General features: G+C 42.0%; 1 protein-coding gene across 1 annotated transcript in view; it reads left to right on the top strand.

The window, feature by feature from the left end:
• STK39 (serine/threonine kinase 39) overlaps positions 1-13,709 on the top strand; it is a 230,965-nt gene that overhangs the window by 200,492 nt on the left and 16,764 nt on the right. The window lies entirely within an intron of this gene.

Raw genomic sequence — 13,709 nt, 5'->3', positions numbered from 1 at the left:
GGATCTTCATAGGAACCTCGTGATTGCTTTGCAGTAGCAAAATTGGCTTTTAGATGAGTTGGAAGCTTCACTGGCACCTGCTCTTTGATGTAGGGGAGAGGATCCATACGTGAAGGGCACCAATAGTGCTTCTTAAATCCCAAGTTTTAAGTATCTTCAAACAGTAACTGTATGTTTTAAGGAGGTAGCTATCTGAGAGGCAACATGCACTGTAGCTGTGTACACGAGCTCTGGAGAGCCATACTGCTGGAGTTCAGGTCCTCCCCCCATCCCCTCCCTAGCTGCGTGACCTTGGGCACGCAGTGCTTTCTCTCTCAGTGTCCTCTGTAAAACAGGGCAAATGCTAGTTCCATCCTCATAGGGCAGGCGCCTGCGAGGATTACAAGTTGATACATATAGAGCATGTTAAATCTCAGTAAACATGTTATCATTCATAATAGTTTAGAAATAGAACCACTTCATTATTCCAGTTTGCAGAATTCCTCAAAGTCAAAATCAGCTCCGGGGCTCCTTCAACCAGTGGTCGCTAGCAATCAATGAAATTAAAATCTCATTAAAAGGAACACAGGAAGTCATGATGAACTGGGCGTTATTTGGAGGTTTCAGTATTCCCTGGGTGGCTTAGTTGCTGAATGCTCTTTGATTGTGAAAACATCAGGATCTCAGCCAGCTGGGGTTACCTCTGCTGTGCCCTTCCCAGGACCTGATTAGCAGTTCAGTGATCATCTCCTTAATGATCTGTTCTACTAAATGACTGGACAGTCATGAACAAAATACACCAGTAAGAAAGAGGAATATTATTTGCCTTTTGCCTCAGGATTAGCATGTCATATGTTTCTCATGCTTGCTCTGCTGCTGTAGAAATTTCTATGAAGAGTGATGTTATCACAGAGTTTACAGAGGCTGCAGGCTGTACGACCTTTCTCTTCTCACAGTTGGCTAATCTAAGTCTGTTAACCCTCTTCTTCACGTCCTAAAAGTATAGGATTATGATAAGCCCGGGGAAGGGAAAGGGAACAGAGGGCTTGTAGTAAAACTACAGTGAGGCTGGAAACTGGTCTTTTGAACCTGGAATCGACTTTCATTGCATCTCGCAGCATTTCATTCGATTTCTTCCAGTGGGTAGGAAAAGCCAGGCCTGCCCAGAGTGAATGAGATCTTGCTGCCTTAAACAGCCCCGGAATAAGTAGCACAGACCTGTTCTCCGAGGCTGCACACACAGTCCACAGTCTTGTTTGCTGTTTTCACTGCTGCCAAACATTCTTCTGATTTTTTATTCCTTAGTGCATTATTGATGATCATCCCCAAGTCAGCATCTCTTTTCTGGCTCCTCTTCTGTATTTTGACTGCCTGGGACTCCTCTGAGTCCTCGGTCTCATTATGGCACTCAGTGTGAGCCCCCGCTCGCGTCCTCTGACAAACGCAAAGACAATCAGAAGCCTTATTTATATGGATAGTAAGCTACCTGCACTTCATGACCTCACAGTGTTCCTTTCTTGTCTGTTCCCTTGCCAAAAGTGTTTTGTTCGTCTCCCTCCAGTTTTTGTTCCCCAAATCAATGTGATATCTCTTCGGCTTATTTTTTACCTGCTATCTGTCGTAAAAGTCTAAATCCGTTTGTTGTGCTCAGGTATCTAAGGTTGAAAGACAGCAAGTTGATCTCTTCTCTCTTTATTGGGGACGGAATGGAAATCTGAAATTCAGTTCGTTTTATGATGTTTCATGTACATGCAAGGAACTTGTGACAGCTGACCCCTTGATAAATGTATAACATCTCTGAAAGGTTGATAATCTTCTCCTTCAGAAGTTCCAATATCATTGCAAGGACCGAAGCAAAAACTTCCGTCGTTGTTTCCCAGATTGCTTTGGGTTGCTGTTTTTAAGCATAAGAATGATTTAGTTCCCCTTCAGTCCTTAGAGACCCAGCACATCCTTCCTTCAGGCTGTCTTATTTCCCCTGGCATTCTTTCAAATAATTTCTGATAACAGCAACAAAAAGTATCTTTTTGATAATTATCTCGACTGGGCTTGGCATTAAAAGCAATGTTCCTGAAGCATACATTTAAGATTATCTCTGCTTTCTCCACCCCAAACAGGGTTGGAATGTCTCAATAGATCAGTGTATTGTGCAAGCAGGCAGTGCTGGCTGTGCACATTATAACTGGTGAATTCCAGTCTAGAGAAATATTAGTGGTTTAAAGATTTAGAAAGGCTGTGATTATGGACTCTGTGATATAAGTGTCTGGCATACTCTGTATTTTCTTTCTTCCCCCAAATACTGCATTTTATTTAATGAATAAGATAGAAGTTCAGGCCCATTATAACAATTTTCAATATAAGGTTGTTTTGAAGCTGTTGGATTTTTACGATATTTACTTTTTAAAAGTACCTTCTTAGGGATTATAGTAGGTGCTGAACAAATGTCTTGATACCCCAAGGCATGCAATTTATTATTGATAATAGTAATGCACTTGTGGAGTCCTTGAGGCTATGTTTTACTATTTAGACAGCCACGGTTCGCCCTAAATTAATGTCATTTATCCACCAAGAATTCAGTAAGGCTGCTGGTTTCATTAAGATGTGCTACCATGGGAGGGAAGCTCAAGGGGGAGGGGATATGGGGATATATGTATACATATAACGGATTCACTTTGTTATACAGCAGAAACTAACACACCATTGTAAAGCAATTATGCTCTAATAAAGATGTTTAAAAAAAAAGGATGCACTACCATGTAATAAAGTTGTAACTGGTGTGCTATGAAAATGGGTAATGAAGAAGGATCAGAACGTCCTTCTGATTGTAGTCGATCTCAGATGTAGGATAAACAACTTCCTCCCAGTCTTGAATGATGTACAGCAATCCTGCCTGAAGAAGAAAGGCCTGGATGCCCCTTCTCACATCAGGACATGCTGTAAGCTGCTTTTCCACTGACACCTTTATTCATACAGTATTGTGGTAAAACAAACAAATGTACAAACAAAAAATTCCGAACTTCTTCCACCGAAGATTTCTTTTCCCACTCCTGTTTTTTTTTTAATCTGTTTATAATGATAGCTCTTACTTCTCCATTACCCTGGTGGTAACAGAACAATATCAGGAAAGAAAAATGAATTCCCTCATAGGGGGTTTCTTATCTGTCCAATTAGGGCAACTAACGTAGTGAGATACGGTGATTTCTCAATTAATGAATCGTCTGGAGGAAAAAGGCTCCTCTACGTAAGATTAGTTGCGTTAAAACCCACATCCCTTGCACACAGGCATCTTAGAATATATGAGGCAGAGCTGCCTGCGTGAGAGTACTAAAGTCGGGTATTTTAATGCCCACTTCAATTTCTCTTAACCCAGACAGTGTACTTTATTTATGAACCTCTTTCGCGGTCTATGTGAGAACGTCAGTTTCCATGAGCAGTAAATGTGAACACTGCTGTACATGTATAAAGCTTTTCATTTAAAAATGCATTAAAAAGTTGACATATTTAATGATATTTTCAGTTCTAATCAGCGTGTATCACATGCCTGTTAAAATATTTTTCCTTTTACAAAGCCAAACCCAAAGTGTGTATTTCTCCAGACTTTCATAAATAATGATAACATTCTTCAGTGTGTACAGTTAACATCGTTATTACCTGGTGTCATGTTTAAAACCTTGTTCCTACAAGATGAAGTCCACACTCCTTGGTGGACCAGGCGTAGACGACTGGCCTCTGCCAGCTCCTCACCTGTGTCTCCCCTCGTCCCTCAGCCCAGGCTCGCTCCGGGGCGCTGGACCACTGCAGTGCGGTACTCAGCCTTGCTGTGCTCCCTCCCGCCTCTCACGTGCTCTTCCTCTGCCTGGAATGCTCTCGGTCACCTGGCAAACTCCTCCTCTTCTTTCAAGTATCACCTCTTCCTAGAATCCTGCCCAGAACTCTCCAGGCAGTTTGCCTCTGTGCCGTCCTTGCTCTGTATTCCTCCCCGGCCAGCAGCACTCATGTAGCCATTCCTTTATGAATCCGCCCATACACTAAGCAAGGCAAGGTCTGCATTACTCTAGTCTGTATCTCCCCCAAATCTAGCAGGAGCACCAGCTTGGGGCACACACTTTTGTAAGAATGAGTTTACTAGCAGTGCTTATGGTATACAGACTGGAACACACACCTGCTTTTAAAAAGTCATGGATTTTAATAGGCAGTAACTTGAATGTTCTCATCCACAGCTTCTCACACTCTGTGCCCTCCACCCGCAGCCTCTGCCCTACAACACAGAGGAGCTGAGTTCTCAATAGCCTGTCTCCTCGTGAGCTACTTTCTGATGATGAAATATACATCTGAAGGATATTTGAGTTAGTACTACTGCTCCCCCCTCCCCCCTCGAGACTCTGGAGGGTTGAAAACAGCAGAAATTAGAGTCCAGAAGGCTCTGAGCTTTCAAGTTGGGATGGGAGCAGGCGCAGGGAAGTAGGAGAACATAGTCCAAGTCGCATATTATGGTTCAGGGAGAGGAGACCTCTGGGCGTTAGGCTACATATCTGGCATAATTAGAAGGTGGGATAAGTGTGAGCTGTCATACCCAGCCTCCAGCATCTGGGAGACCTAATTTAGGAGGCAGGGACGGGGATGTCTCAAGTTCCGTGTGCTATAATCAGAAGGTACACTTGAGGGCTTCCCTGGTGGCGCAGTGGTTGAGAGTCCGCCTGCCGATGCAGGGGACACGGGTTCGTGCTCCGGTCCGGGAGGATCCCACATGCCGCGGAGCGGCTGGGCCCGTGAGCCATGGCCGCTGAGCCTGCGCATCCGGAGCCTGTGCTCCGCAACGGGAGAGGCCACAACAGTGAGAGGCCAGCATACCGCAAAAAAAAAAAAAAAAAGGTACACTTGAATGCCTGAACTCCTTATAGGTTTGGTGAAATTTTGGGAACACAGAGGCTTCACCCCTTCCTTCCACAATAAAGGAGAATAATTCCATCTCCACTCATTTCTAATTACCTAACATTTCCTTACTGTGAAATCTGTCCTATCCATAATGAGAAATCAAGGCTCAGATTTAATTGCAGATTCCTGGAAGAGTTAACATGTTATCTTTGAAAAAAATTACACCACTAGTTTATTTTCATTCATTCCATCATTAGCTATGTGCACCTTCTTTGAGGCAGACCCTGTGCTGGGTATTGGGTGTACAACAGTGAGCTAAACAGACCTTGTCTCTCTCTCTCCACGCCTCCTTGGCCTTTGCCACTTGGGGAGAGGGAAGAGTTTGTTGAGCACCTAATAAGGTCGAAGAGGTGACTTCTGTGGGATGAGATGGTCATGTACAGTGGAAGGGGGAAGGTCTGATGCAACAAGCTTTTATAACTTCATCCTGATCAGCTCTGCTTATCTTCTTCATCTTTGTGGGGGGAAGATATCAGCTTCTGAAAAAATACTTTCTAATCATGGCAACCAGGCACTTTCCGATCTTTCCTTTGTTCATTTGTTTAGTGCCTGCTGGGCACTAGGCCCAGTGCTGGGTACTGACTGGAGATCTACAGGTGATTTGATGGTGTCTGCTTTCAGGGAGCCTCAGTCTAGCTCCATTGTAGTAAGTAGGGTGACCATGTCCTGTATTTTTTAGGCTATGGCCTAACCTAGAGTGAAGACCCAGTCAACCCATGAATTGCTTTGATTTCTTATTATTAAAGAAGAAAATTATTCAACCTTGCTCTTTACCTTTCACTGGCTACTAAACCCTGATGTTAAATGCTTTGGAACATACCACAAGTAAAGAAAAAAACCTCAAGAAGTGAAGACAAAAGAGGTGTCCTTCTCTGGAGCAGTGCCAGGTGATGTAAACAGAAGGCCAGCTCTCTCCTCCCCTGCGTGGGCGGGCCACATGTGTGAGGAATGTTTGTCTTTGGAAGGCTGCCACCACGTTCCAGGCTCAGAGTCCTTCAGATCTCACCGCCGTTTGTGCTCATGCCAGATGGCTCTGCCTCAGTTGGCTGCATTGGCCCATAATTTAAGTAGCATTCCTCATATCAGTGTGTTTACTGTCTCATTAATTTAACTTTTCCAAAGCTTTTCCCAGTTCAGAAGCTACTGGGTTAAATCTCAAGCTGTGTGCGCCTTATTAATATATGATTATTGGAAAACCTCTTTCTAAAACAGATTAAGGTAAAGCGAGAGGGACAATAAGAAAAAGTCCTATGAAGTTAAGTGTTTTATTTCCCTTTGGCCTATTTCCTCTGGCTGATGAGAATTTTTCTAAAATGTGTATGATTTTACAAGGTTGTAAAGACAGCTTAAAGACATACACAGACTTAGGTTGTACAGACTTATTTCTGTAAGTGTTTTTGTTTTTAATCAAGGGATTATAGGCACTGAGGGAGACAAATTGTTTTTAGTATTACACATACACAGTACATTGAAGAGCAGTCTCCTTGTTGTCTTAGTTTGTCCTTAGTTAATACTTGCTATGTTATAAGTCTTCCCTCAACAGTGGCTGTGAGATTGTCATCAGAATCTCAGAGTATGTTTTGCCTTCATGCTTTATACACACGTAGTCTTGTTAATATTTCCAGAATGTGCTCCTGGGTGTAAGACTCTTCTTTTGGAATCCAGACATCTAGATAATTCCGTAAAACCTTTTTGCTGTAGACCTGGAAAGGCTCTTCTTGATGCCTCTAGAAATCAAAGTTGGATGAATTTCCTGTGTCTTCTGCCTTCCATGGTATGATCATTTCCTTCTTTCCTTTAATTCAACTCAGACTTACGACCTACACATTAAAAAAAATCCCTAGTGGAAGAGGGTTGAGGTTTCTGCACTGTACAGGAAGCTCTAGATTTTCCAAGATGTGGGCTGGTGCTGCCTGCACTCTGTCTGATACCTGTATAAATGCTTTTTATTCATTTACTGGATGATCTAGAAGTAGATCTGATAGACACTCTGCATATCTTACCTCTCAGATGAAGAAATGCCTATGGTTCCTCAACAAAGGCTTTTGATTCTTTTTAGAAAAAGTCTTCGACTTAACCCGGAAAAGCCACACTTGTATTTGTGGAACTCCTAAATACTTTCATTGTTGGAAAGTGGCTGTAACACAACTTCACTAAATATGTACAATTTAAAACTACAGTGAGATTTCACTACACGTTAATTAGAATGGCTAAAATTAAAATGACTGATCATACTAAGTGTTGACAAGTGTGTAAGAAATTGGATCTCTCATACACTGCTGGTGGGAGTACAGAAGTGGCACAGTCACCTTCCGCAACATTTTGGCAACTGCTTTAGAAGTTAAACATATATCTACCATATGATTTAGCCTTTCTACTCCTAGGTATCTGCCCAAGTGAAAGGAGAAAGTATGTCTCTACAAAGACTTGTATTTGAATGTTGATGACGGCTTTATTTGTAACAGCAAACCCTGGAAACAATCTTAATGTTCATCAAGAGGTGAATGCATAAACAAACTTCCATATACTCATACAATGGAATACTTCTTAGCAGTAAAAAGGAAAGAACTTTTGATACTGCTGCAACATGGACGGGTTTCAAAATAATGATGATTATTTAATAACAAAATGAGTACATACTCTAAGACGCCACTGGAATGAAATTTTAGAAAATGCAAACAGCGCGTTTACCGTGACAGAAAACAGAATAGTGGTTTCCTGGAGAGAATCAAAAGAGGGGAAGGTGGGGAGAATTATAAAGGGTCTGAGGAAGTTTCAGAGTGTGACGAACGTGTTCATTATCCTGCTTGCGGTGATAGTTTTACTGGCGTATACATGTGTCAAAACTTAGCACGTTGTACTCTTTAAATATGTGCAGTTTATTGTATGTCATTTATACTTCAGCAAGGCTGTTATAAAGAGAAACAGAAGGCCTCACTTCCAGGCTGCCTGCATTAGTGTAAGAAAAGATGGTAGTACGCATTTGGAACAGTGATTATTAAGGTTATAAAGGACATGACCCCATAAGAATCTGGTAAAAGGTAAACACCCTTTCTCCAGTAATGTAGTCACAAAATTTTGCCTACAGTTTAGAGGGTTCCACGACTAAAAGCCCCAGGTTAAGACACCTATCGAATTCTTCCTATCTTTGGAAGAACTAAAGCACTTCTCAACAACTGTGTCTCCTAAGCAATAATCCTCTTTTCTTTTCTAAAGCAAATAAATTAATTCTTACCTTCATCTCAGATGAATGCTGGGTGTTCTTGGCAAGCACGACTGCAAAGTTTAGCCGTTCTTCACGGTTAACTATAAACGTACTGGCACGTTACCTCCACCAGCTGAATGGGGCTGCAGTTTCATTGATGATACCATTTCATTGCTTTCAAAATGAGCAATAAGAACATAATGCTTATTGGACACTTTCATTACCATGCTGTTGTCCAGTTCAGAAAACTCTACCTTAGGCACAGTAAAGGAAATTCAGGATAAAAATGCCAATTTTATTATTATATTTTAGAGGACACATTCAGTACCAGGCACTTGAGCTATTCCATACTGTTTCAGACTTTCCCATTACGCCAAGGTAATAGTAACAAACTGGAATTTGCCCAAACCTTAAGGAGGACAGCAAGGGTATTTCTGTTTCTTTTATATCCTGTAATCCCTTCCTGCTATATGTAAGTAACACTAATACTCAACTCTGTTTAAAATTTTGACCTCAAAGGTTGCTTGCTTATAGTACCTGTAACATTCCTAAAATCTCGTCCAACTACTGCTTTTTCTCCTCATCCGGGATCCTAATTCTGAGCTAAATGCAAAGAAAAATGTCGTATGACACACTGATTTCCCCCCTTTCCTTGAACATTTTATGTATCGTTTGTACTGTCTTAAAATTTCGTTAATGAAAACGCCTTCTAAGGTGATTTTACCATGTCCGTCTGTGCGTGGAGTCTTAAGGTTTCCCAGGGAAAGACTCAGAGGCATAGGTTTGCATGCAGGTGGGTTTTTGAGGAGTGCTTTCATGATTGACATCTGTGAGGGAGTAAAGGAAGTAGAATTTTGCAGACGGAGGAATTAAAACTAGGATTCAACCACAGCCAAAGCCTCCACTAATCCCATGAGGAGCTTTGGATCTGAGCTGACTCTTGCGATAGTCCTGCCTCGAGGCACCAGGGCCTTTCTGCTGTAGTGGGCAGTCACGGATGCGGGCAGCGTTTGGGGAGAGGGCAAAGACTCGGGGTGAGATAGTACTCTTTGGCAAAGGGAATTTCCAAAGAGGGGTGAGGCTGAGAGTCATCAGCCACCAATAACTGCCGCAGATGGGAGGACAGTTGCCTCATTCCTAACGAGAAGATCTGGACAGCACAAAATAGTATTCATTCTGTTCTGCACTGGCACTGCGTGGACCCACCTGGGAATCGTTCCTCCAGGAGCGCTTGGTCTCATTTCCGGGGGGAGAGCTGTAACAGGGTTAGTGGTGTGACTTTTAGTCCCCACTGTGGCAGCTGGTCTTGAGGTCACAGTGATACTCCCCACGTCCATCCTCTACTACCCACTGTAGATTTTCTTTGTCTGGGGACCCCCTATGCTAGTCTGGCTGGTTTACCTGGAGAGTGACCTAGACTCTCCTCTCTGTAAAAAATGAATGAAAAACGGCCAATCTTGGTGGTTCCTTGTAGATGAAATGGGGTGGAGGTAGCAGAGATGAAAGGAAGTAAACCGTTGCACATGTGTATTAATGGCAAAACTGTTGGAAATTGCGGATGGATTAGAAGTAACAGATGAGAGGAATAGGTCAAGATAAACCCTGGGTTCCAGTTCAAGATGTTGACACAGGAGGATCCTGAACTCACCTCCTCCCCACAGACACACTGAATCTGTAGCTACCTGTGGAACAATTTCCTCTGAAAGAAACCCCAAAATTAGCTGAGCCGACTGCTTCATATCAGGCAAATGAGGAAAATCCACATTGAAACGGGTAGAAGGGGTGGAGACACAATTTTGCCATGACCCACATTGGGAGGGGACTCAACTCCAAGCTTCTCCCTGAGGAGCAGAGGGTTTGAACACCACACCTGGCACCCCAACTTTGAAGACCCGCTCCTGAGAGATGAGCCCCCAGACCATCTAGCTTTGAAAGGCTGGTGTCCGCAAGACACACAAGACTATAGTGGACTGAGAAACAGTTGTCAGAGGGCTTATGGGGACTCACCATGGCTACAGCCAGGGCCCAGCATGTGGTAATGGATGTTAAACTAGACCTATTGTGGCGATCATTTCATAATATATACATATATCGAAATAATACCTTGTACACCTGAAGCTAATATAGTACTATATGTCGATTATATCTCAATTTTTTAAAAGGTGGCTAATCTTTATTATAGTTGATTTACAATCTTGTGTTAATTTTTGCTGTACAGCAAAGTGATTCAGTTAAACATATATATATATATATATATATATATATATACACATTTGTTTTATATTCTTTTCCATCATGGTTTATCACAGGATATTGAGTATAGTTCCCTGTGCTATATAGTACGACCTTGTTGTTTATCCATTCAATATAATATTTTGCATCTGTTAATCCCAAACTCCCAGTCTATCCCTCTCCCACTCCACCCCTCATCCCTTGGCAACCACAAGTCTGTTTTCTATATCTGTGAGTCTGTTTGTTTTGTAGATAGGTTCATTTGCGCTATATTTTAGTTTTCACGTATAAGTGATATATGGTATTTGTCTTTCTCATTCTGACTTACTTAGTATGACAGTCTCTAAGTCCATCCATGTTGCTGCAAATGGCATTATTTCATTCTTTTTTTTTTTTAGATTTTCATTGGCGTCTAGTTGATTTACAATGTTGTGTTAGTTTCAGGTGTACAGCAAAGTGAATCAGTTATACATATATCCACTTTTTCTTTTTAGATTCTTTTCCAATATAGGCCATTATAGAATATTGAGTAGAGCTCCCTGTGCTATACAGCAGGTTCTTATTAGTTATCTATTTTATATGTAGTAGTGTGTATATGTCAGTCCCAGTCTCCCAGTTTATCACTCCCTCCCCTTATCCCCTGGTAACTATAAGTTTGTTTTCTACATCCGTGTCTCTACTTCTGTTTTGTAAATAAGTTCATTTGTACCTTTTTTTTTAGATTTCACGTATAAGTGATATCATATATTTGTCTTTCTGTGTCTGACTTAACATCACTCAGTATGACAATCTCTAGGTCCATCCACGTTGCTGCAGATGGCATTATTTTGTTCTTTTTTATGGCTGAGTAGTATTCCGTTGCATATATGTACCACATCTTCTTTATCCATTCATCTGTCAATGGACATTTAGGTTGTTTCCATGTCTTGGCTATTGTGAACAGTGCTGCTATGAACATAGGGGTGCATGCATCTTTTTGAATTACAGTTTTGTCCAGATGTGTGCCCAGGAGTGGGATTGCTGGATCATTTGGTAGTTCTATTTTTAGTTTCTCAAGGACCCTCCATACTGTTTTCCATAGTGGCTGCACCAGCTTACGTTCCCACCAACAGTGTGGGAAGGTTCCCTTTTCTCCACACCCTCTCCAGCATTTGTTATTTGTAGACTTTCTGATGATGGCCATTCTGACTGCTGTGAGGTGGTACCTCACTGTAGTTTTGATTTGCATTTCTCTAATAATTAGTGATTGAGCATCTTTTCATGTGCCTGTTTATAGCCAGTCTTCAAAGTCATGGTTGCCTAGGATACTCAGTATTCATTTGAGATGAGCCAAGAGTTAATTGATTTGCTTTGGGAAAATAAATTAGATTATTTTAGGAGACACATTTGTAGAACTTCTTCTAAGATATGAATAATTCTTCTATAAAAGGATATTAACCTGGGGTTTTTAGAATCTTAGAACCCTCTATATTGACACTATGTGTCAGGCAGTAGCAACACAGCAGTGAACAGACAGACAAAGTTCCTGGACTCATCGGAGCTTATGTGCCTCATGCGGGGATAAGTGAAAAGTCATATCCAAAATGTCATAAATATATAGCATGTCTGGTGATGATAAGTGCTATGAAAAAAATTCTGGGTAAAGAAGTAGAGAGTGCAGCTGTGGAGGGGTGTTGATAGGGTAGCCAGAGACATGTGAGCAGCAACTTGGAAGGGAGAGCCATGGAGAAGCAGCGTTTCTGGCAGAGGGAATGGCAGGTACAGAGGGTCTTGGGTGGAAGCCTGCTTTGAACACTCAAGGAGCAGCACAGAGGCTGTTGTGGCTGGAGTAGGGGCAGCCAGAAAGAATGGTGAGGGATGAGGTCAGACATGGACCAGGAGACTTGCTCATTGTAGAGACTGTGGTTTTTAGTCTGAGCTGCACAGCTGGCAGGGGGCTTTGAAAAGAGAAGTCACATGGTCTTATTATATGTTAGAAGGCTCATCTGACTGCCGGGTGGAGGCCAGACCTGAGGGACTGGGATGGGAGCAGGGAGACGATATAGGTCATTGTACGAATGTTGACAGGATGATGGTGGCTGTACTTGTGTCGTTAGCAGTGGAGGTGGTGAGCAATCGTCAGTTTCTGTGTATGTGGATATATGTCACACACACACACATATATGTCAAAGGTAAAATCTATTGCAGAGGTGGGTAAGATTTTTGTCTGGGTTATCAAAGAGTTTAGTGGGGAAAGCAGATCTATAACAGATAATTTCAGCACACAGTGGTAAGGTGTAGAGGAGAATGGGGGTTACAGAACCCTTCCTGGGGAAATTCGGGGTAGGAAGTGACAAAAAGTAAACCATAAAAGTAGGACCATAGAGGGTCTGTTGGACCACATTAAGAACTTGAGCTTTATCCCAGAGTTGATGGGAACAGTTAAACAGTATTACCTAAGGAGGCAACACGTTCCAATTTATGACTTAAATTCTCCAGGTAACTCAGGTGTGAGAAACAGGGCTCTTGAGAAGTTTAGACTGAAAGCAAGGAAACCGGTTAAGATTCACAGTTGTCCAGGGTAGAGGCAATGAGCTAATGTTTATTATGTACTTGCTATAAATCAAACACTATTCTAAGAACTTTGTTACTAACTTAATCCTCAAAACAACGCTATCAGGTAGGCACCATAAATATCCACATTTTACAGATGCAAAACTTCAAGCACGAAGAGGCTAAGGAAACTTGCCCAAGTTCATGGGCCACACAGCTCTAAGCAGGACTTGAACACAGGCAGTCTGGCTGGAGAATTCGGGCTCTTGCTCACTGTGCTACACTGCATCTCCTGAAGATAAGCGCCAGAGATTAGGGGGAAATAAAAGGGCAAATCTCTTTTATTTTGTCCCAAACTGAATTGTTAATTAGCCCTAATTTTGCATTAGTGTTATAGCAGTATCCATAAGAAACTCACTCTCCTAGCCTCTCCTTTTCTCCTTACTTAGAGCTTGGATTCTCTTTTGGCACCCATGTCTCTTTCTTTGCAATTTCATGCTGCCTTTCTGCACCAATGCAACCTACAGGGTGTGTCTTTGAGTAAAACACGTTGTGACATTATCGTCACCAGGTAACCCAAGTCTACGCTTTTGTCTCACCTTAGAATTTCTTACTAGGGGAATACATCAGCCTTGGGGTTCATTTGGTGTGCTTTTCCCCACAGCTTTTGTTTGAGAAGAGCTCGAATTAAGTCACCTCCATGAGAACATCAGTACTGTATGAGATTGTTGTGAAATACGCTGGTACATAGGGAGAAAAGTGTATCTTTGAATAATCACTCAGAATACAAACACAGACTGTAAATAGTCATTATCTAAATGTTACT

This window comes from Neophocaena asiaeorientalis, unplaced genomic scaffold (assembly GCF_003031525.2).
Source record: "Neophocaena asiaeorientalis asiaeorientalis breed wild unplaced genomic scaffold, Neophocaena_asiaeorientalis_V1.1 scaffold6, whole genome shotgun sequence".
Lineage (NCBI taxonomy): Eukaryota > Metazoa > Chordata > Mammalia > Artiodactyla > Phocoenidae > Neophocaena > Neophocaena asiaeorientalis.
This window is presented reverse-complemented; position numbering and strand designations above follow the sequence as displayed.